This window comes from Triticum dicoccoides, chromosome 6B (genome assembly GCF_002162155.2).
Source record: "Triticum dicoccoides isolate Atlit2015 ecotype Zavitan chromosome 6B, WEW_v2.0, whole genome shotgun sequence".
Taxonomy (NCBI): Eukaryota; Viridiplantae; Streptophyta; class Magnoliopsida; order Poales; family Poaceae; genus Triticum; species Triticum dicoccoides.
Window position 1 is genome coordinate 630,086,460 of NC_041391.1, and position 22,564 is coordinate 630,109,023.

The window sequence follows — 22,564 nt, forward strand, 5'->3', positions numbered from 1 at the left end:
TGGGAGTGGCCGGAGCTGCGGGGTCGATCCAGGGGGATCGCCGGCGAGCTCGGCTCGGGGACGGCAGCCCACGGCCTGCCCGGCCGGGCTGCGGCTTCTAGTGGCTATGGGAGGGAGATGTGGTGAGGTGCGGTGCTCCAGGAGGCTGCGGAGGGGGTCATTTATAGGCGGGGCGGCGAGGAGGGCTTGGGCTCCGCCGAAGGACAGCTGTCGCCGGCGCCGGTGACGAATGGTGCCAGAGAGAGAGAGGGAGAAGGCGACGGGGTTCACGTGGGAGCTGTGCACGGACGCGGACGAGCATAGGAGCAAGGAGGAAAGGGACGAACACAGTGTGCGGGCACTGTGTCGTTGGCGGGACCGTGCCCGTGCTCGCTGCGGCGAGCTCCAGCGTCTGCGAGCGGCAGGGAGGAGTTAATGGGGTGGAGACGAGGATGGCGGCCCGGGGGGACACGCCTAGGCTGGCCAAGCAGCAGGCACGCGCTCCACAGAGGCGTTGGCAATGCGCAGAGCACGCGTTTGGCATGCTAGCACCCTCGGACGAACGCGGTCACCCCGTGGACCATGACATCAGGCCACATATGCACTAACCATGGTGTCTGGCGTGTAGTCCTTAGTAACTTTAGGTGTTACCACGGCTCGGTTGATTTCCAGGTGCAGTAGAAGTGAAATGGTGAAGATGTTTAGTTACTGGACATAAACTTTGAACAGTTACTGTGGTACAACCACAGTGATTCAAAGGCTGATCTTTGGGGTTTTGCTGACTCTTACTAAGGTGAATAAGCATAGGGAAAACCAGCTGCATTGGAGCTAGTAAAAAGGTAGTTGCTGTAGAAACTACCATCTTAGCACATAAGTGAAAATATTTTCTGTACCAAAAATACTCCAAAAAGTGGTGAAATATTTTTGCTCAGAAATGTGCCCTAGGGTCCAAAGAATATTTGGGATTTTTCTCAGGATTTTTGGGGCAACAGAAATGAGGGTTGCTTTGGAGGTCAAAGATTTTAGCTAGGGTTTAGGAGGCAAAATGAATATTTTTCATTTAAGAAAAGTATTCCAAGCAATTTTGTTGGGTTGGCCAGGAGTGAAATGATGGATTAGAAGAGGAGAGGGGGCACTTGGGTGAAAATCAAGGGATACCCAAGTGATCAAGTCCAAATGGAATGATTCAAAACTCCAAATTCAAACCAACTGAGATGAAAATCAGGCAAAGAAAAGAGGGCAAAAACCAGGCTGTGACAGCGGGTGGGACTTTTTGTCACAACCGGTTTTTCAAGAAAATACTTATTGAGAAAATCGATCTTTTGATCCCAGTATAGGAAAAGTTATCCTCACTGGTAGACAAATACTTGATATACAGAGGACCAGTAGCATTAAATATATTACAGGGTTGAGCTGAGGCTGCTCAACAATTTATTACAAACACGCCAATAACATACATAAAGGCGGTTATGACACATGGGTGTGGTGACATGCTACTAGCTCGAGATAAAAAGTGGTGGTGGATAACTTGACTCCTAACTGGCAGCTCATCGAGCGTCGAGGTGAGGCTCGATGGATTTACTGCTGGTGTGGTGGAAGCGGATATAATACAGTGACAAAATGCAGGATCGCACGGAACTGACTAGGACTCCTCTAGGCATCGGACTCGCTATCGAACTCTTCATCCATGAGATTGCCTTCATCAACATCTGGCCAAATCAACAAGCCAGGTGAGTACTTTGAAAGTACTCGCAAGACAGTTCGGACAAAAGATATAACAAATGCATGCATGAATGCGTCCTGAGTAAAAATAATGATGCTCATCCCAATAATAAAGTTGTTGCACGACTTGATAAGTAAAACAAATAACTGAAAACCGATCGGGTGTCTGGAGCGACGCCTCGAAAGGTAACAAATAAAGCTCATGCCACAGTCGGGCGTCTAAGCGACACCACATAAAGGGCTTGTAAAAGAAATGCCACAGTCGGATGTCTGAGCGACATTACAGAAAGCGATTATAAAAGAAATGCCACAGTCGGATGTCTGAGCGACATCACAGAAAGGGCTTGTAAAAGAAATGCCACAGCCGGACGTCTGAGCGACATCATAGAAAGGGCTTGTAAAAGAAATGCCACAGTCGGACGTCTGAGCGACATCACAGAAAGGGCTTGTAAAAGAAATGCCACAGTCGGATGTCTGAGAGACATCACAGAAAGGGCTTATATCAAATGTAAATAACAAGTATGCCACATTCGGACGTCTGAGCGACATCACAGAAAGGGCTTATATCAAAAGTAAATAACGGGTTAGTCCATCCACAAGAATAAACTTTTAACCGGATTTAAAACTCATGTAGTCCACCGGGTTTTGTCACTGAGGCTGATATCTGACAAGATAAGATGAACACAGTACTTGGACATGTACAAGATGATTTAAAGGATTTGTGACTCTGCAGAGTTTGTACTAACTGACCACAGCCAACGGATTTCCATAGCCACGAAGGACTAGTTCCGTTTATGGTATTTCGGTCGAAACACATTTAACCAGTACACACCCATTCCACCTCACAATGCCAGGAATCACTCTAGACAACGTCCAAGAAAAACTTTGAGATGGGGAGGTCACAACCTCGAATAGCATGGGATTAAATTTCTATACGCGCGCTCTAAGGGGTGCTCCCCTCTCGGTCCCAACCGGAAACACCCATGCCCCCTGACCTGATGATGGGCTTTAATTCAGGGCATGGAACCCTCATCCCGGCCTCTCTATTTGGTGTGTACCAGGAAAACGGTTTGCAACTTACTAAGCCATATTCCTTGCGGGAAAACATGTGGCAGCACAGGAAAGGAAGTGAATGGGAATGTGATTTGATTCACGATGACACTGAAGTCACATAGACTGGCATAAGACTGGCATGCCACAACACTGCCATCTTACCCATCCTCATGCCATCACATGGCCATGCAAATATGTATCCAACAACATATGGCTTTCCGAAACTTACTATCCACTTCTGTGAAATATAACATTCAAAGAAATGTTCATAAACATGACATGAAACTCCTAAATGCAAACATGCAACAAACACTCATCATATCAAGAGTTCAAACATGCTTGCCTGGTTCGGAGTAGTCGGAGTCTAACTGGGTGAAGTTCGCGGCTCCGTCACCACCTCCGGTATCTACGGTATAAGAAAATACGTACGTAACATAAATACCGCGAGGTGCACAAAAGTATTCCATAAAAATTCTCAAATAAATCTGATGAAAAACTAGACAAAATTTTAAAGAGAACAGAGAAAGAATCAAACAAAAATCCTTTTCTGTTTAAAAGTTATAAGGGTTTTGATTCAGGGACCTTTCTGTAATGAAACGGAAAACTCTCAGGGGGTTCTGCAAAAAAGTTCAGAAAACGATTCGTTTAAAAAAAAGAATGAGAGACTGACAGGTGGGTCCCACCCGTCAGGTTTGAATATTCAAACGAGGGAGACGGGGCTCGTCGGTGCTCGAGAGCTGCGGTGGTCGCCGACGGCGATCCACGGCGAGGCAAGGGGATCGGGTGGTACCTCCGTGTTCAGTACGTCCCTCCGCGTCGGTGGGTGGTGGTGGTGGTCGCTGGCGAGCATTGTGTCGACGGCGGCCCTTGCTCCGGCGAACGGTGGTTCGGGTAGTCGTGGACCTCGCCGGAGAGAGCTTCGGGGGTCAAATTGGAGTGGGGGTTAGTCTCCTAGAAGTGTCATGAGGCTACGGGTAAGTCTAGGGCGGTGGAGGAGTTCTCACCGGAGAGAACGCTGCCGGAGCCCAAGGCGGACGGAGGTGGCCGGAGTGGAGGAAGAAGGGCCCCTCGAGGCTCTTCCAGTGGCTAGGCGGGGTCTGGTGAGGTGGTGGAGATGTGCGGGGTCGAGAGCGAGCTTGGAGGCGCTATTTATAGCCGGCCCGAGGCGGTTGCCGTGAACGGGATAAGTCCGGCGAGCGATTACGGTGGCGCTGTGGCTGCACGGTTGGTTTAGAGGCTTGAGCATCGTCTAGACGGAGCACTGGTTCCATTCCAGTGTCTAACTCAGCATGGCAGGGGCAGTTAAGGCCTGTCCCAGACGGAACGGCCGTACGGCACATCGACGGCAGAGAGCACGCCTTGAGCATGCCAGGCCACGGCGACGGTGCTGCATGCGTGCGCTGGCAAGGGAGACGGCCATGCAGAGCCCTTAGGTGTCTTGGGCGGTGCCGAACGGCGTTATGCCGCAGGGTGTCCCCTGTCGGCTGCCACGGGGGGTTCTGTCGCCGCGGAATACGCCGGCGCAGGCGGGCCTGGGTGCCACCGATGCCAAGAACGAGCCAAGCGCGCATGCGGTGCTCCGGACAGGGAGGAGGAGCCGTGCGCAACGCGCCAGGCGCACAGTCGACATGTGACTGAACTCTGACAAAGAAACGACACTGAACTTACTGAATTTTCTGAAGATGTACAGTAACAGTGCAGGCCAGGTGTTCGACAGAATGATTTTGGCATGTGGGGATTTTTCCCTGAGCTGGTTTTTGGTGGAGTGGTCTCTCATGGAAACTGGGGTTTGCCTGAATTTTGGTGGAATTTTTGGAGAAGTGGAGATATGAATTTCACCAAATTTGACAAATCTGGTCCAAACTTGCAGAGGGTGAATTTTGAAAATTTTGAAAAGGAGAAGAGTGGATCTTGATGGTTCTAGGTTGTGGGTGCTAAGGAGTATCCAGAGGAGTTGAGTTGAGATCAAAGTTCAAAGGCATTAAGGTACTTGCTTTGCAAATTACCTAGGCTCAAAATAAAGGGCAGAATTGTTTTGGGAAAAGAAATAAATGAGATAAAATCCAAAAATGGATTTAACTAGTTGGGACAGAATGCTTGGGTTGTCCCAAAGTGGAAGGAGGGGTTTTGGGAGAATTTTACCACAAGAGGCATGGTAAACAAGAATGGATCAAAACCAAAGAAAAGCCCAAAACCAAAAAGGTTTTCTTTTTAGAAGAAACTAAATCCAAGAAAAGATTTTGAGAAGGAAAACTCAGAAGAGAGGTTTTTAAGAAGGGTTTAAATGACCTTCTTTAAACCAAGCAAGGCTCTTGCTGAAAACAAAACAACAAATTTTTTTTGGAGTGTCACAGCACCTACCCCCTTAGGAAAAATCTCGTCCCCAAAATTTCAGCTGATCCTTAAATAGGTGTGGGTGCTCTGTCCGTAGAAAATCCTCTCTCTCCCAAGTTGCTTCATTCTCGGTGTGATTGCTCGACTGAACTCTAAAAAACTTGATGGTTTTCTGTCGGGTCCTCCTCTTAGACTCTTCTAATATTTTTATTGGGTGCTCCCGGTAGGTGAGGTCTGGTTGTACATCAATATTTTCATGTGATACTTGCTTCTCTGGGTTGCTCACGTACTTTCTCAACTGCGAGATGTGGAACACGTTGTGGATATCGGATAAATCCCCGGGTAGGTCTAGCTGGTAGGCTACCGTGCCTCTTCGGGCCACTATACGGAATGGTCCGATGAATCTTGGTGCTAGCTTTACCTTAACCCTGAATCATTGCAGACCCCTCATAGGAGAAACTCTTAGGTATACAAACTTTCTGGGTTCAAAACTGATTTCCCGATGCTTTCGATCATAATAACTCTTTTGCCGACTTTGAGCTGTCTTGAGTCGATCTCTAATCGTCTTAACTTTCTCCTCATCCTCTTTGAGCATATCTAGGCCGACGATGTGGTTGTCCCCGGCTTCTGACCAATTTAGCGGGGTACGACATCTTCTCCCATATAGAGCTTCAAAGGGTGCCATTTGCAAGCTGGCTTGATAACTGTTGTTGTATGCGAACTCTGCATATGGCAAGCTTTCTTCCCAACTGGTTCCGTAGGTGAAAACATAGGCTCTCAGCATGTCTTCTAGAATTTGGTTTACGCGTTCAGTTTTCCCATCAGTCTGGGGGTGGTATGCGGTACTGAATGCTAGTTGGGTTCCCAGTGCCTGTTGTAGGTGATCCCAAAATCTAGAGACGAACTGTGTGCCTCTGTCAGATATGATAGTCTTTGGGACTCCATGCAGGCAGACAATACGGGCAAGATAAAGTCTGGCCAGTCTCTGAGTGGTGTGAGTTGTCTTCACCGGGATCAAGTGTGCTACCTTAGTTAATCTGTCGGTGATGACCCATATGGCATTATTTCCGTGTCGTGACCGTGGTAGTCCAACAATGAAATCCATTCCAATCTCGTCCCACTTCCACTCGGGTATCTTGTTTGGCTGTAACAGCCCGGCTGGTTTCTGGTGCTCGGCCTTGATGCGTTGACAAGAGTCACAACATGCAATGAACATGGCTATGTCTCTCTTCATACCGTGCCACCAAAAATTTTCCTGAAGGTCTTTGTACATTTTTGTTCCTCCAGGATGGATTGAATATGGAGCGGTGTCGCTTTCAGCCAGAATCTGTTGTTTGAGGTCCTTGATATTTGGTACGCAAAGTCTCTCTCCGTACCACAATACTCCTTGCTCATCTATGTTGAATTCTGAGGCCTTGCCCAAACTCACTTTCCTTTTTATGCCATCAATGCTCGGGTGTCCATGCTGAGCCTCCTTAATCTTTTCCATCAGGGTAGGCTGTATTTCCAAATTCGACACACTGCCTTCGGTGACCATTATTAAATTGAGTTTGGAAAATTCCTGTTGAAATTCTGGCCTCAAATTTGGCATACTGTCGTTGTCCGTGCTGGGATTCCGACTAAGGGCATCTGCCACAACATTTGCTTTTCCGGGATGATAGTGGATTCCAACATCATAATCCTTCACCAACTCCAACCAGCGTCGTTGCCGTAAATTAAGTTCCGGCTGTGTGAAAATATACTTAAGACTCTTATGGTCTGTGTATATTTCACAATGATTTCCAAGTAGAAAGTGTCTCCATTCCTTGAGTGCATGGATGACCGCTGCCAATTCTAAGTCATGAGTGGGATAATTCTCCTCATGCTTGCGAAGTTGTCTGGAGACATACACAACTACCTTGCCTTCTTGTATCAATACGCATCCGAGGCATTTCCGGGATGCGTCACAATATACTTCAAAATTCTTGTGTATGTCTGGCATAATTAATACTGGTGCCGTTGTTAATTTCCTTTTTAGCTCTTGGAAGCTTTTCTCACATGCTTCCGTCCATTCAAACTTCTTGTCTTTCTTGAGCAACTGCATCATTGGCTTTGCTATGGTGGAGAATCTTTCAATAAATCTCCGATAATAGCCTGCCATTCCCAAGAAACTTCGTACGTCCGTTACGCTAGTTGGTGGTTTCCAGCCAAGTACGGCCTTGACTTTTTCCGGGTCTACTGCCATACCTTCTTGGGTTAACACGTGGCCCAGAAAACCCACCTGTCTTAGCCAAAATTCACATTTGCTGAATTTGGCGTACAGTTGATGTTTCCTGAGTTCTCCTAGCACAATCCTAAGATGCTCGGCGTGCTCTTCTGGTGTTTTGGAGTATATCAGAATATCATCGATGAATACCACAACAAACTTGTCCATATACTTCATAAATACTTTGTTCATGAGGTGAACAAAATACGCGGGGGCGTTAGTTAGCCCAAATGGCATTACTGTGAACTCATACAGTCCATATCTGGAAGTGAAGGCTGTCTTGGGAATATCTTCTGTTCGTACTTTTAATTGGTGGTATCCCGATCTCAAGTCAATTTTTGAGAAGACTTTGGCCTATGCGAGCTGATCAAATAAATCATTTATTTGGGGCATTGGGTATTTGTTCTTGATTGTGACCATGTTAAGAGCTCGATAGTCAATACACAATCTCAGTGTTCCATCTTTTTTCTTGGCAAATAAAATTGGAGAACCCCAAGGTGAGGAACTGGCTCGTATGTATCCTTTCTCCAATAATTCTTTTATTTGCTTCTTCAATTCTACCAATTCGGATGGTGCCATTCTGTATGGTTTCTTGTAAATGGGAGCGGTTCCGGGTTCTAGCTCAATGCTGAATTCTATCTCTCGGTCCGGTGGCATGCCTGGTAGTTCTTCTGGAAATACGTCTGGAAATTCACACACTACTGGAACCTTGTTCATCTCAAAAACGTCCACCTTGTTTAATCTCGGTTGCTGAGGTATTTGTCTCTCCTTGGGTGAAATTTTAATTGTCTTCCCGTGATGGTGTGTGAGAATCATGGTCCGGTTGAAGCAGTCAATAAAACCTTTGTTGGTGGTTAACCAATCCATCCCTAGGATGACATCCAGTCCTTTGCTTTCCAATACAATAAGGTTGGCGTAAAACTTTAATCCTTCAAATTCAATAACCACACCTTGACAGTAACTCTGGGTCACTTGCTTAATCCTAGGGGACTTGATGATCATGGATTTTTCCAAGGGAAGCATCGAAAAATTATTTTGCAAAGCAAAACTCTTCGAAATGAATGAGTGAGAAGCTCCAGAATCAAACAAAACCATGGCAGGTATTGTGTTGACGGGGTACGTACCGAGTACGATATCTGGGGCGTTCAGTGCTTCCTCTTTGGTCACGTGGTTCAGGTGACCCTTCCGGTGGTTGTTATTGGGGTTGAAATTGTTTCTCTTTGGCGCTGAATTATTTCCACCATTGTTAGGCTTCGGGGTTGAGTTCCTTGGCTTGGGGCACTGCTTGGCATAGTGCCCTTCTTCTCCACAAGCGTAACACGTAACGCCTGGGCGATATGTGAACTCCTTGTCTCTTGCATGGAAATTCTTGATTGGGCGTGAATTATTTGTCGGGGTTTTGTGTGTTCCACCCTTCTGAAATTCCGTCTTGCTTCTGTGGTTGCGAGCAAAAGTAGACTGGTCCCTTTTGCGTTTGCGGAAATCTTCCAAGCTGCGTCGCTCATTTTCCAGAGTAATGGCCTTATCCACCAGTGTTTTAAAATCTGGGAAGGTATGCACAACCAGCTGGCATTTAAGTGCAGGTGCCAGGCCTTCCAAGAATTTTTCCATCTTCTTGCTCTCGGTCATGCGCTCTTCATTGGCGTAGCGAGATAGCAGAGTGAATTGGCTATTGTATTCCGCCACTGTCATGGTCCTTTGCTTGAGGTCATCAAATTCTCTCTTCTTGATTTTCATAACACTCTTAGGAATGTGTGCCCCACGAAAACCTTCTTTGAAATCCTCCCAGGTTATCTCATTTTCGTTGGGGTGCATGTGCAGGAAGTTCTCCCACCATGATGCAGCTACTCAGGTGAGATAATGAGGTGCATACAATACTTTTTCACGGTCTGAACACTGTGCAATAATTAATTTTCTCTCCATGTCTCGAAGCCAGTCGTCGGCCTCAAGAGGCTTGTCAGTATGAGAAAATGTTGGAGGACGCGTCTTCTGTAACTCAGATAACTTGGATTGCTGCTGATACTGACCATGGTGATTTCCCATATTGATGAGTTGGTTCATCATTTCCTGGTGTTGTTGCTGACTCTGTTCATACAGACGACACACTTGGGTAAATGTTGTTTCACTGTCCTGTTGACTTGTCTGTCCCTAAGTGAAATTGTGGTTTGGTGGTGTGCCATAATTTTCTTCGGGCTGATTTGGCATGGAGTGCGTCCACGGACGAGACATCTTTCACTCTGGGGATATATTTTGTGAAACTCGTAAGACAAGAAAGAGAGTCGCAAAAGTCAATAAAATCACACATAAAGAAATTTTTAAAACTCCAGGATTTTATTTTTGAAAATACACGATTGCGCGCGGAGGACTATTACATATCTTACACGCAAGCATAATTATACATTACATCACTCAGGATATGCGTACATAATCCTGACATGTTATTGAGACTAGTGCACTTCTCCATATCCTACATGATGCGCAAACAGACTACTTCTCACAACCTATGTACATATAAACATATCACACAAGTCGGTACATCGCATGGCGTCTAAACGTACTCAGTCGGAGATGGTGAGGATCTCCCTTGGCCTGTCGAGGGTGAGACGCAGTGACGCTGGGGACTCAACCTCCTCCTCGCTAATAGGTTCCAGACAAGAAGCGCTACGCTGAGCTGATGGAGCAGGTTCCATAGGCGGAGTAACACGAATATGAGTGGGTGGAATAGGTGGAGTAGCACGTATGGGAGTGGGTGCAATAAGTGGTGCAGAGTGAACGGGAGTGGGTGCAATAGCTTGGTTAATTTCCTCAGTGGTAGGCAGACGACGAGCAGTGGCGAGAATGGTAGGTGAATGAGAAGCTGAGGATGAGCTAAAAGTCAGCAGTGGAGCGGTGTGCAGGAGGTCCCTCCTGTTGGCGGCACAGCCATGGACTGAGTCCATGCGGGCAGCTACGAGGTCGTCCACCATGCTGTCGAAGGCTGCCTCCAGGGCTCGGAGGTACTCGACAAGCATCTCAAAGGCCTCGTCTCGCTCTCCTCTGGGACAAGAGAATGAGTAGTGACAGGTGTATGGCACGTGGCATGGAAGGTAGCGGTAGCGATGGGTCTTCATAGCAGGAAGGACATCCCGAAGACGATCTATCGCCTCGCGGGCAGCCATCTGCATAGCATGTCTCTCTGTAGGCATGGCTCTCCCCAAGAATCGGAAGCGGCGTATCTCAGCACGCCCTCCCCTGAATTGCACCACGGCCTGGTGCATGGTCAGACTGTCGTTGATCTTGTGTGGATAAAGTGTGAAGACTGGGCGCACGGATGGCCCCATCGCGACCTGAACGATGAAGGAGAGGAGCTTGACGAACCCCTCAGGCACGTTGGTGAACATTTGTGACTCACAGTCATTGCCAGCCATCTACAAAAGTAGGCAAAAATTCTGAGCGATCAGATCATAAATTGTATGCTGACTGTCAGAAAAATGACTACATTTGTAAAAACATGCTAATAATCGATTAGCGATCGCACTTAGTGGCTTCCTACAGTCAGCCTGGCTCTGGTACCAAGACTGTCACGACCGGTTTTTCAATAAAATATTTATTGAGAAAATCGATCTTTTGATCCCAGTATAGGAAAAGTAATCCTCACTGGTAGACAAATACTAGATATACAGAGGACCAGTAGCATTAAATATATTACAGGGTTGAGCTGAGGCTGCTCAACAATTTATTACAAACACGCCAATAACATGCATAAAGGCGGTTATGACACAGGGGTGTGGTGACATGCTACTAGCTCGAGATAAAAAGTGGTGGTGGATAACTTGACTCCTAACTGGCAGCTCATCGAGCGTCGAGGTGAGGCTCGATGGATTTATTTCTTGTGTGGCGGAAGCGGATATAATACAGTGACCAAATGCAGGATCGCACGGGACTGACTGGGACTCCTCTAGGCGTCGGACTCGCTATCGAACTCTTCATCCATGAGATCGCCTTCATCAACATCTGGCCAAATCAACAAGCCAGGTGAGTACTTTGAAAGTACTCGCAGGACAGTTCGGACAAAAGATATAACAAATGCATGCATGAATGCGTCCTGAGTAAAAATAATGATGCTCATCCCAATAATAAAGTTTTTGCACGACTTGATAAGTAAAACAAATAACTGAAAACCGATCGGGTATCTGGAGCGACGCCTCGAAAGGTAAACAAATAAAGCTCATGCCGCAGTCGGGCGTCTAAGCGACACCACATAAAGGGCTTGTAAAAGAAATGCCACAGTCGGATGTCTGAGCGACATTACAGAAAGGGCTTATAATAGAATTGCCACAGTCGGACGTCTGAGCGACATCACAGAAAGGGCATGTAAAAGAAATGCCACAGTCGGACGTTTGAGCGACATCACAGAAAGGGCTTGTAAAAGAAATGCCACAGTCGGATATCTGAGCGACATCACAGAAAGGGCTTATATCAAATGTAAATAACAAGTATGCCACAGTCGGACGTCTGAGCGACATCACAGAAAGGGCTTATATCAAAAGTAAATAACGGGTTAGTCCATCCACAAGAATAAACTTTTAACCGGATTTAAAACTCATGTAGTGCACCGGGTTTTTTCACTGAGGCTGATATATGACAAGATAAGATGAACACAGTACTTGGACATGTACAAGATGGTTTAAAGGATTTGTGACTCTGCAGAGTTTGTACTAACTGACCACAGCCAACGGATTTCCGTAGCCACGAAGGACTAGTTCCGTTTATGGTATTTCGGTAGAAACACATTTAACCAATACACACCCATTCCACCTCACGATGCCAGGAATCACCCTAGACAACGTCCAAGAAAAACTTTGAGACGGGGAGGTCACAACCTCAAATAGCATGGGATCAAATTTCTATATGCGCTCTCTAAGGGGTGCCCCCCTCTCGGTCGCAATCGGAAACACCCACGCCCCCTGACCGCATGATGGGCTTTAATCCAGGGCCATGGAACCCTCATCCCGGCCTCTCTATTGGGTGTGTACCAGGAAAACAATTTGCAACTTACTAAGCCATATTCCTTGCGGGAAAACATGTGGCGGCACAGGAAAGGAAGTGAATGGGAAAGTGATTTGATTCATGATGAAACTGAAGTCACATAGACTGGCATAAGACTGGCATGCCACAACACTGCCATCTTACCCATCCTCATGCCATCACATGGCCATGCAAATATGTATCCAACAACATATGGCTTTCCGAAACTTACTTTCCACTTATGTGCATGAAATATAACATTCAAAGAAATGTTCATAAACATGCCATGAAACTCCTAAATGCTAACATGCAACAAACACTCATCATATCAAGAGTTCAAACATGCGTGCCTAGTTCGGAGTAGTCGGAGTCTAACTGGGTGAAGTTCGCGGCTCCGTGACCTCCTCCCGTATCTACGGTATAAGAAAATACGTACGTAACGTAAATACCGCGAGGTGCACAAAAGTATTCCACAAAAATTCCCAAATAAATCTGATAAAAAACTAGACAAAATTTTAAAGAGAACACAAAAAGAATCAAACAATCCTTTTCTGTTTAAAAGTTATAAGGGTTTTGATTCAGGGACCTTTCTGTAATGAAACAGAAAACTCTCAGGGGGTTCTGCAGAAAAGACCATAAAACGATTCGTTTAAAAAAAGAATGAGAGACTGACAGGAGGGTCCCACCCGTCATGTTTGAATATTCAAACGAGGGAGACGGGGCTCGTCGGCGCCCGAGAGCTGCGGTGGTCGCCGATGGCGATCCACGGCGAGACAAGGGGATCGGGAGGTACCTCCGTGTTCAGTACGTCCCTCCGCGTCGGTGGGTGGTGGTGGTGGTCGTCGGCGAGCACTGTGTCGACGGCGGCCCTTGATCCGGCGGACGGTGGTTCGGGTAGTCGTGGACCTCGCTGGAGAGAGCTGCGGGGGTCAAATTGGAGTGGGGGTTATTCTCCTAGAAGTGTCATGAGGCTACGGGTAAGTCTAGGGCGGTGGAGGAGTTCTTACCGGAGAGAACGCTGCCGGAGCCCGAGGCATACGGAGGTGGCGGAGTGGAGGAAGAAGGGCCCCTCGAGGCTCTTCCAGTGGCTAGGCAGGGTCTGGTGAGGTGGTGGAGATGTGCGGGGTCGAGAGCGAGCTTGGAGGCGCTATTTATAGCCGACCTGAGGCGGTTGTCGTGAACGGGATAAGTTCGGCGAGCGATTCCGGCGGCGCTGTGGCTGGACGGTTGGTTTAGAGGCTTGAGCATCGTCTAGATGGAGCACTGGTTCCATTCCAATGTCTAACTCAGCATGGTAGGGGCGGTTACGGCCTGTCCCCGACGGAACGGTCGTACGGCACGTCGGCGGCAGAGAGCGCGCCCTGAGCGTGCCAGGCCACGGCGACGGTGCTACATGCGTGCGCTGGCAAGGGAGACGGCCACGCGGAGCCCTCAGGTGGCTTGGGCGGTGCCGAACAGCGTTATGCCGCAGGGTGTCCCCTGTCGGCCGCCACGGGGGGTTCTGTCGCCGCGGAAGACACCGGCGCAGGCGGGCCAGGGTGCCACCGACGGCAGGAACGAGCCAAGCGCGCGTGCAGTGCTCTGGACAGGGAGGAGGAGCCGTGCGCAATGCGCCAGGTGCACAGTCGACATGTGACTGAACTCTGACGAAGAAACGACACTGAACTTACTGAATTTTCTGAAGATGTACAGTAACAGTGCAGGCCAGGTGTTCGACAGAATGATTTTGGCATGTGGGGATTTTTCCTTGAGCTAGTTTTTGGTGGAGTGGTCTCTCATTGCAACTGGGGGTTGCCTGAATTTTGGTGGAATTTTTGGAGAAGTGGAGATATGAATTTCACCAAATTTGACAAATCTGGTCCAAACTTGCAGAGGGTGAATTTTGAAAATTTTGAAAAGGAGAAGAGTGGATCTTGATGGTTCTAGGTTGTGGGTGCTAAGGACTATCTAGAGGAGTTGAGTTGAGATCAAAGTTCAAAGGCATTAAGGTACTTGCTTTGCAAATTACCTAGGCTCAAAATAAAGGACAAAATTGTTTTGGGAAAAGAAATAAATGAGATAAAATCCAAAAATGGATTTAACTAGTTGGGACAGAATGCTTGGGTTGTCCCAAAGTGGAAGGAGGGGTTTTGGGAGAATTTTACCACAAGAGGCATGGTAAAACAAGAATGGATCAAAACCAAAGAAAAGCCCAAAACCAAAAAGGTTTTCTTTTTAGAAGAAACTAAATCCAAGAAAAGTTTTTGAGAAGGAAAACTCAGAAGAGAGGTTTTTAAGAAGGGTTTAAATGACCTTCTTTAAACCAAGCAAGGCTCTTGCTGAAAACAAAACAACAATTTTTTTTGGAGTGTCACACTTTTATGGAAATTACTTTGGGTGAAGCCACCAAATTCCTTGATAATATCATGGCAAATTATTCACAATGGCACACCGAAAGAGCTCCTACTAGTAAAAAAGTTAATTCGGTTGAAGAAATTTCTTCTTTGAGTGAAAAAGTTGATGCTCTTATGAAATTGGTTGCTAGTCAAAGTGCTCCTATTGATTTAAATGATATGCCTTTGTCTACTTTGATTGACCAAAATAGTGATGCCATAGATGTGAATTTTATCTCTCGCAATAATTTCAATAACAATGCTTATAGAGGTAATTTTAATCCTAGGCCTTTTCCTAGTAATTCCTCTAATAATTATGGTAATTCCTATGGAAATCCTTCTTATAATAATAATAGGAACACCTGTGATCTTGAGAATAATATTAAAGAGTTTATCAACAAGCAAAAAGTTTGCAACACTACCATAGAAGAAAAGTTGAATAAGATTGATGATTTGTCTAGAAGTGTTGATGGAATTTCTCATGATGTTGAAAATCTCAAGATGAAAATGTTTGTGCCTAAAGTAGAGGAATCAATTAAAGCTCTTTATGTTTCTAAGGATGAAAGTAAGAAAATAACCGCTATGCTTAGAGCTAGAAGAGAATTTTTAGAAAAAGTGTTTTCTAGTGATTGCTTTCATACAAGGGATGAAGATCTTAAAATGATTGGTATTTCTTCTATTGATTCCTTGTTTAGTAAAATTACAATTGATGAAAAAGGGACTGGACAAGAGTCAACTTTAGCTAGAAGGCGTCTCAATAATTCGGAGGGTGGAAATCTTGTTGAGAAAATTGATAAAAGTGGGTTTGAAAAGGTCAAGATTTTAACTAGTGATGTGCCCACTCTTTTGGATTACAAAGACTTTAACTATGATAGTTGCTCTTTGATTGATTGTATTGAAGGAAATATGCCCTAGAGGAAATAATAAAGTTATTATTTATTTCCTTAATTCATGATAAATGTTTATTATTCATGCTAGAATTGTATTAACCAGAAACTTAGTACATGTGTGAATACATAGACAAAACCTATAGTCCCTAGTATGCCTCTACTTGACTAACTCGTTAATCAAAGATGGTTAAGTTTCCTAACCATAGACATGTGTTGTCATTTGATGAAGGGGATCACATCATTTGGAGAATGATGTGATGGATATGACCCATCTGTTAGCTTAGCATTATGATCGTGTTAGTTTCATGGCTACTGCTTTCTTCATGACTTATACAAGTTCCTCAGACTATGAGATTATGCAACTCCCAAATACCGAAGGAACACTTTGTGTGCTACCAAACGTCACAACGTAAAAGGGTGATTATAAAGGTGCTCTACAGGTGTCTCCGAAGGTGTTTGTTGGGTTGGCATAGATCGAGATTAGGATTTGTCACTCCGTGTTTCGGAGAGGTATCTCTCGGCCCTCTCGGTAATACTCATCACTATAAGCCTTGCAAGCATTTTAACTAATGACTTAGTTGTGGGATGAAGTATTACAGAACGAGTAAAGAGACTTGCCAGTAACGAGATAGAACTAGGTATTGAGATACCGACGATCGAATCTTAGGCAAGTAACATACCGATGACAAAGGGAACAATGTATGTTGTTATGCGGTTCGACCAATAAAGCTCTTGGTAGAATATGTAGGAACCAATATGAGCATCCAGGTTCCGCTATTGGTTATTGACATGAGACGTGTCTCGTTCATGTCTACATAGTTCTCGAACCCGTAGGGTCCACAAGCTTAAAGTTCGGTGAAGATCGGTATTATGAGTTTATGTGTTTTGATGTACCGAAGATAGCTCAGAGTCCCGGATATGATCACAGACATGACAAGGAGTCTCAAAATGGTCTAGACATAAATATTGATATATTGGATGGCTATATTCGGACACCGGAAGTGTTCCAGGTGATTTCAGAGAAAACTGGAGTGCCGGAAGGTTTACCAGAACCCCCCGGGAGAACTAATGGGCCACATGGGCCTTAGTGGAGAGAGAGGGCCGGCTAGGGCAGGCCGCGCGCCCCCTCCCTTTCTGTTCCAAATTGGACTAGGGAAGGGGGGGCGGCGCCCCCATTTCCTTCTTCCTCTCCTCCTTCCTTTCCCCCTCCTAGTAGGAGTAGGAAAGGGGAGTCCTACTCCTATTAGGAGGAGGACTCCTCCTATCCTGGCGCACCACAAGGGTCGGCCGGCCTCCCCTTTCTCCTTTATATACGGGGGCAGGGGGCACCCTAGAACAAACAAGTTGACATTGTTTAGCTATGTGCGGTGCCCCCTCCACAGTTACACACCTCGGTCATATCGTCGTAGTGCTTAGGCGAAGCCCTGCGCCGGTAACTTCATCATCACCATCAGCACGCCGTCGTGCTGACGAAACTCTCCCTTGGCCTCAACTAGATCAAGAGTACGAGGGACGCTCCTGAGTTGAACGTGTGCTGATCGCGGAGGTGTCGTACGTTCGGTGCTAAGATCGGTCAGATCATTAAGACGTACGACTACAACAACCGCGTTGTCATAACGTTTCCGCTTTCGGTCTACGAGGGTACGTGGACACACTCTCCCCACTCGTTGCTATGAATCACCATGATCTTGCGTGCGTAGGAAATCTTTTGAAATTACTACGTTCCCCAACTGTGGCATCCGAGCCAGGTTTATGCGTAGAATGTTATATGCACGAGCAGAACACAAAGAGTTGCGGGCGATAATAGTCATACTGCGTACCATCATGTCATACTTTGATTCGGCGGTATTGTTGGATGAAGCAGCTCAGACCAACATTATGCGTATGCTTACATGAGACTGTGCTTTGCACATAGATGGCTGGTGAGTGTCTATTTCTCCAACTTTAGTTGAATCGAGTGTGGCTACGACCGGTCCTTGTTGAAGGTTAAAACAGCACACCGGACGAAAAATCATTGTGGTTTTGATGCATAGGTAAGAACGGTTCTTGCTAGAAGCCCGTAGCAGCCACGTAAAACTTGCAACAATAAAGTAGAGGAAGTCTAACTTGTTTTTGCAAGGCTTTCTGTGATGTGATATGGTCAAGCATGATGTGATATAAATTGTTGTATGAGATGATCATGTTTTGTAACAAAGTTATCTGCAACTGGCAGGAGCCCTATGGTTGTCTCTTTATTGTATGCAATGCAATCACCATGTAATTGTTTTACTTTATCACTAAGCGGTAGCGATAGTCGTAGTAACAATAGTTGGCGAAACGACAATGATGCTACGATGGAGGTCAAGGTGTCACGCCGGTGACGTTGGAGATCATGACGATGCTTCGGTGATGGAGATCATGAGCACAAGATGATGATGGCCATACCATGTCACACATTTTGATTGCATGTGATGTTTATCCTTTATGCATCTTATTTTGCTTAGAATGTCAGTATCATTATAAGATGATCCCTTACTAAATTTCAAGGTACAAGTGCTCTCCCTGAGTATGCACCGTTGCTACAGTTCGTCGTGCCGAGACACCACGTGATGATAGGTAGTGATAAGCTCTACATTCACATACAACGGGTGCAAGATAGTTTGGCACACGCAAAATACTCGGGTTAAACTTGACGAGCCTAGCATATGCAGATATGGCCTCGGAACACTGAGACCGCAAGGTCGAGTGTGAATCACATAGTAGATATGATCAACATAGTGACGTTCACCATTGAAAACTACTCCATCTCACGTGATGATCATACATGGTTTAGTTGATTTGGATCACGTGATCACTTAGATGATTAGAGGGATGTCTATCTAAGCGGGAGTTCTTAAGTAATATGATTAATTGAACTTTAATTTATCATGAACCTAGTACCTGATAGTATTTTGCATGTCTACGTTGTTGTAGATCAATGGCCCGTGCTACCGTTCCTTTGAATTTTAATGCGTTCCTAGAGAAAACTAAGTTGAAAGATGATGGCAGCAACTACACGGACTGGGTCTGTAACTTGAGGATTATCCTCATTGTTGCACAGAAAAATTATGTTCTGGAAGCACCGCTAGGTGCCAGGCCTGTTGCTGATGCTACTAATGAAGTTAAGAATGTCTGGCAAGGCAAAGCTGATGACTACTCGATAGTTCAGTGCACCAGGCTTTATGGCTTAGAATCGGGACTTTAACGATGTTTTGAACATCATGGAGCATATGAGATGTTCCAAGAGTTGAAGTTAATATTTCAGGAAAATGCCCGAGTTGAGAGATATGAAGTCTCCAACAAGTTCTACATATGCAAAATGCCGGAGAATAGTTCTGTCAGTGAACACATACTCAAAATGTCTGGGTATCATAATCACTTGACTCAGCTGGGAGTTGATCTTCCAGTTGATTGTGTCATTGACAGAGTTCTTCAATCACTGCCACCAAGCTATAAAGGCTTCGTGATGAACTATAATATGCAAGGGATGGACAAGACTATTCCCGAGCTCTTCACGATGCTAAAGGCCGTGGAGGTAGAAATCAAAAAGGAGCATCAAGTGTTGATGGTCAATAAGACCACTAGTTTCAAGAAAAAGGGCAAAGGGAAGAAAGGGAACTTCAAGAAGAATGGCAAAAAGGTTGCTTCTCAAGAAAAGAAACCCAAGTATGGACCTAAGCCTGAAACTGAGTGCCTCTACTGCAAAGGGACTGGTCACTAGAAGCGGAACTGCCCCAAGTATTTGGCGGACAAGAAGGATGGCAAAGTGAAAGGTATATTTGATATACATGTTATTGATGTGTACTTAACTAATGCTCGCAGTAGTGCCTGTATATTTGATACTGGTTCTGTTGCTCATATTTGCAACTCGAAACAGGGTCTACAGATTAAGCGAAGATTGGCTAAGGACGAGGTGATCGCGGTCGGCACGCTACCTCTACATCTACCTTCCGGATCAGTTTTAGACCTGAATAATTGTTATTTGGTGCCAGCGTTGAGCATGAACATTATATTTGGATCTTGTTTGATGCGAGATGGATATTCATTGTTCTATTTATATGAGTAATATCTTTTATGGTCATGCACCCCTGCTGAGTGGTCTATTTTATTTGAATCTCGATAGTAGTGATACACATATTCATAGTGTTAAAGCCAAAAGATTGAAGTTTAATAATGATAGTGCAACTTACTTGTGGCACTGCCGTTTGGGTCATATCAGTATAAAGCGCATGAAGAAACTCCATGTTGATGGACTTTTGGAATCACTTGATTATGAATCACTTGCTGCTTGCGAACCGTGCCTTATGGGCAAGATGACTAAAACTCTGTTCTCCGGAATAATGGAACGAGCTACTGACTTATTGGAAATAATACATACCGATGTATGCGGTCCAATGAGTATTGATGGTCGTGGTGGATATCATTAATTTCTTACCTTCACAAATGATTTGAGCAGATATGGTTATATCTACTTAATGAAGCATAAGTCTGAAACATTTGAAAAGTTCAAAGAATTTCAGAGTGAAGTGGAAAATCGTCGTAACAAGAAAATAAAGTTTCTACGATCTGATCGTGGAGGAGAATATTTGAGTTACGAGTTTGGTTTTCATTTGAAACAACATGGGATAGTTTCACAATTAACGCCACCTGGAACACCATAGTGAAATGGTGTGTCCGAACATCATAACCGTACTTTATTAGATATGGTGCAATCTATGATGTCTCTTACTGATTTACCACTATCGTTTTGGGGTTATGCTTTAGAGACGACTGCATTCACTTTAAATAGGGCACCATCAAAATCCGTTGAGATGACGCCTTATGAACTGTGCTTTGGCAAGAAACCAATGTTGTCATTTCTTAAAGTTTGGGGCTGCGATGCTTATGTGAAAAAGCTTCAACCTGATAAGCCCGAACCCAAATCGGAGAAGTGCATCTTCATAGGATACCCAAAGGAAACTATTGGGTACACCTTCTATCACAATGTAGTGACCAGACCTCAAAGAGTCTAGTCTCTGTGCATCAGTGTCATCCCTGGATCGGTAATGCTGACACGCATAGTACTTGAGGATTTATAACAGAGTTTCAATCACACACTTATTACATCGAATGTCTCAAAATATAACTTATTACAATAATATGGCTTAAGGCTATCTAAAAACGATAACATCGGAAGGCTTGGAAGATAAAGTGAGTCCATCAACTCCAACGGCATAGCTGAGTGAACGACAACGACCTATGGCACCTTACTCGTCGTCTGAAAAGTCTGCAACATGAAACGTTGCAGCCCGAAACAAGTCAGCACATGGAATATGCTGGGAATGTAAAACACAGAATAACAAACAGAATGAATGCTATCACTACATGCATATATGGCTGGTGGAAAGCTCTATGGTTACGGTTTTGCATAAAGCCAATTTTTTCCTTCAACAAAGGAATAAATTTTATTTAACTATCATGGTGGTTGTTAAACATTGAGAAGGTTCCTCCAACTCAATCCCAATTAAGCATCATCATTAAACCCAACAAGTTAAATTTAGAGTGATGAGATCAACATGAAAATCCAAGAACCAGATACTCAAGATGTCCATAACCAGGGACACGTCTAACCATGATTAGTTTATACACTCTACAGAGGTTTGCGCACTTTTCCCCACAAGACTCGAACACATCCATGATCGGAGATTCGAGACACGGTCTTTCTGAAGCATTAACTCTCTACTCTAGGTAGACAGTACCACCTACAACCCACTACATCTGCTAGTCTACCTCTTCAAGAGCTTCACACAACTTACTCAACTATGCCAGAGCCCATATTGGCTTGTGGCTGCACACGGAAGTTTCTAGAATGAATAATCTTATGATACCTTTGAGCCTGGGTGGCGAACCGTAGGATGATCACACGGGTACTCCGGGATATCCTAGGACAACACTGGATTATCTAGGTGCAATGAAAACCACTGGGTACTCTAGGGTGCCTCAACCAATCCACCCAGATGTGTATTTAGGTAGCCACCTTAAGTTAACCATTAATTAACAACACTCACATCTTTCATTGATACACTCACCCAATTCACGTCTACGCATAGCATAGCAATATAAGCATAACATAGATGTAACTCCCAAGGTTTGATAATAAAAGGCAATAGGTTCTACCTCATCATCTACTTCCCAAACCCACATGTTATCAGATCCTAACCATGCAATGTTTGAGGGTTGATCTAATGCAATAAAAACTGGGTAGTAAAGAGGTATGATCAAAGTGTTACTTGCCTTGCTAATGATCCGCAAAACCTAGGGACTCGTTCAACTGAAGACAATAAGCAATCAACTAGAAGCATGGGTAAAACTCAAATTAAAAGATCTAACCAGAAAGTTCAACTAAAGAACTCCGGTTTGCAAAAAGAATCAAATCAAACTGAGCAACGAAACTCAAACTACGAAAGAAACAAGATCCGTTTACTAATCTGGACTAAAGTCAAATTTTACAGTACCAAAATCGTGTTCAAGTTGATTAAATAGAAAGAGGGCTTCGAGACGAGGATCTAGGCGCTTGAATCACCTGATTCCGATAAACGAGTGAAAGATAAACTAAAACTAAGATCAGGGCAGAAATCGCGTTCCAAAATAATCGCAGAAAAACCCTGGAAAAAGAAAAACAGACAAACATGCTAACGAACGAATGTTCACTGTCTGCGCTAAATGGACGAACAACATTTGTTAAAACGAACTTACGGACGAACGTTCGCTCTTTAGTTAAACCAAAAAAATGAACCGATTCTAAAAAAACGAGTCTACGGTTTTCAAAGAAAACCGAACGGTTTTCTCAGATAAACCGGCGGCGACGGCGGCTATACCTCCGGCGAGATCGGCAACGGTGGGCGGCGGCTCCTCTAGCGGCGGGGGCGGTCGGCAGCGGCGGCGGCTCCTCCGGCGACGGTCGG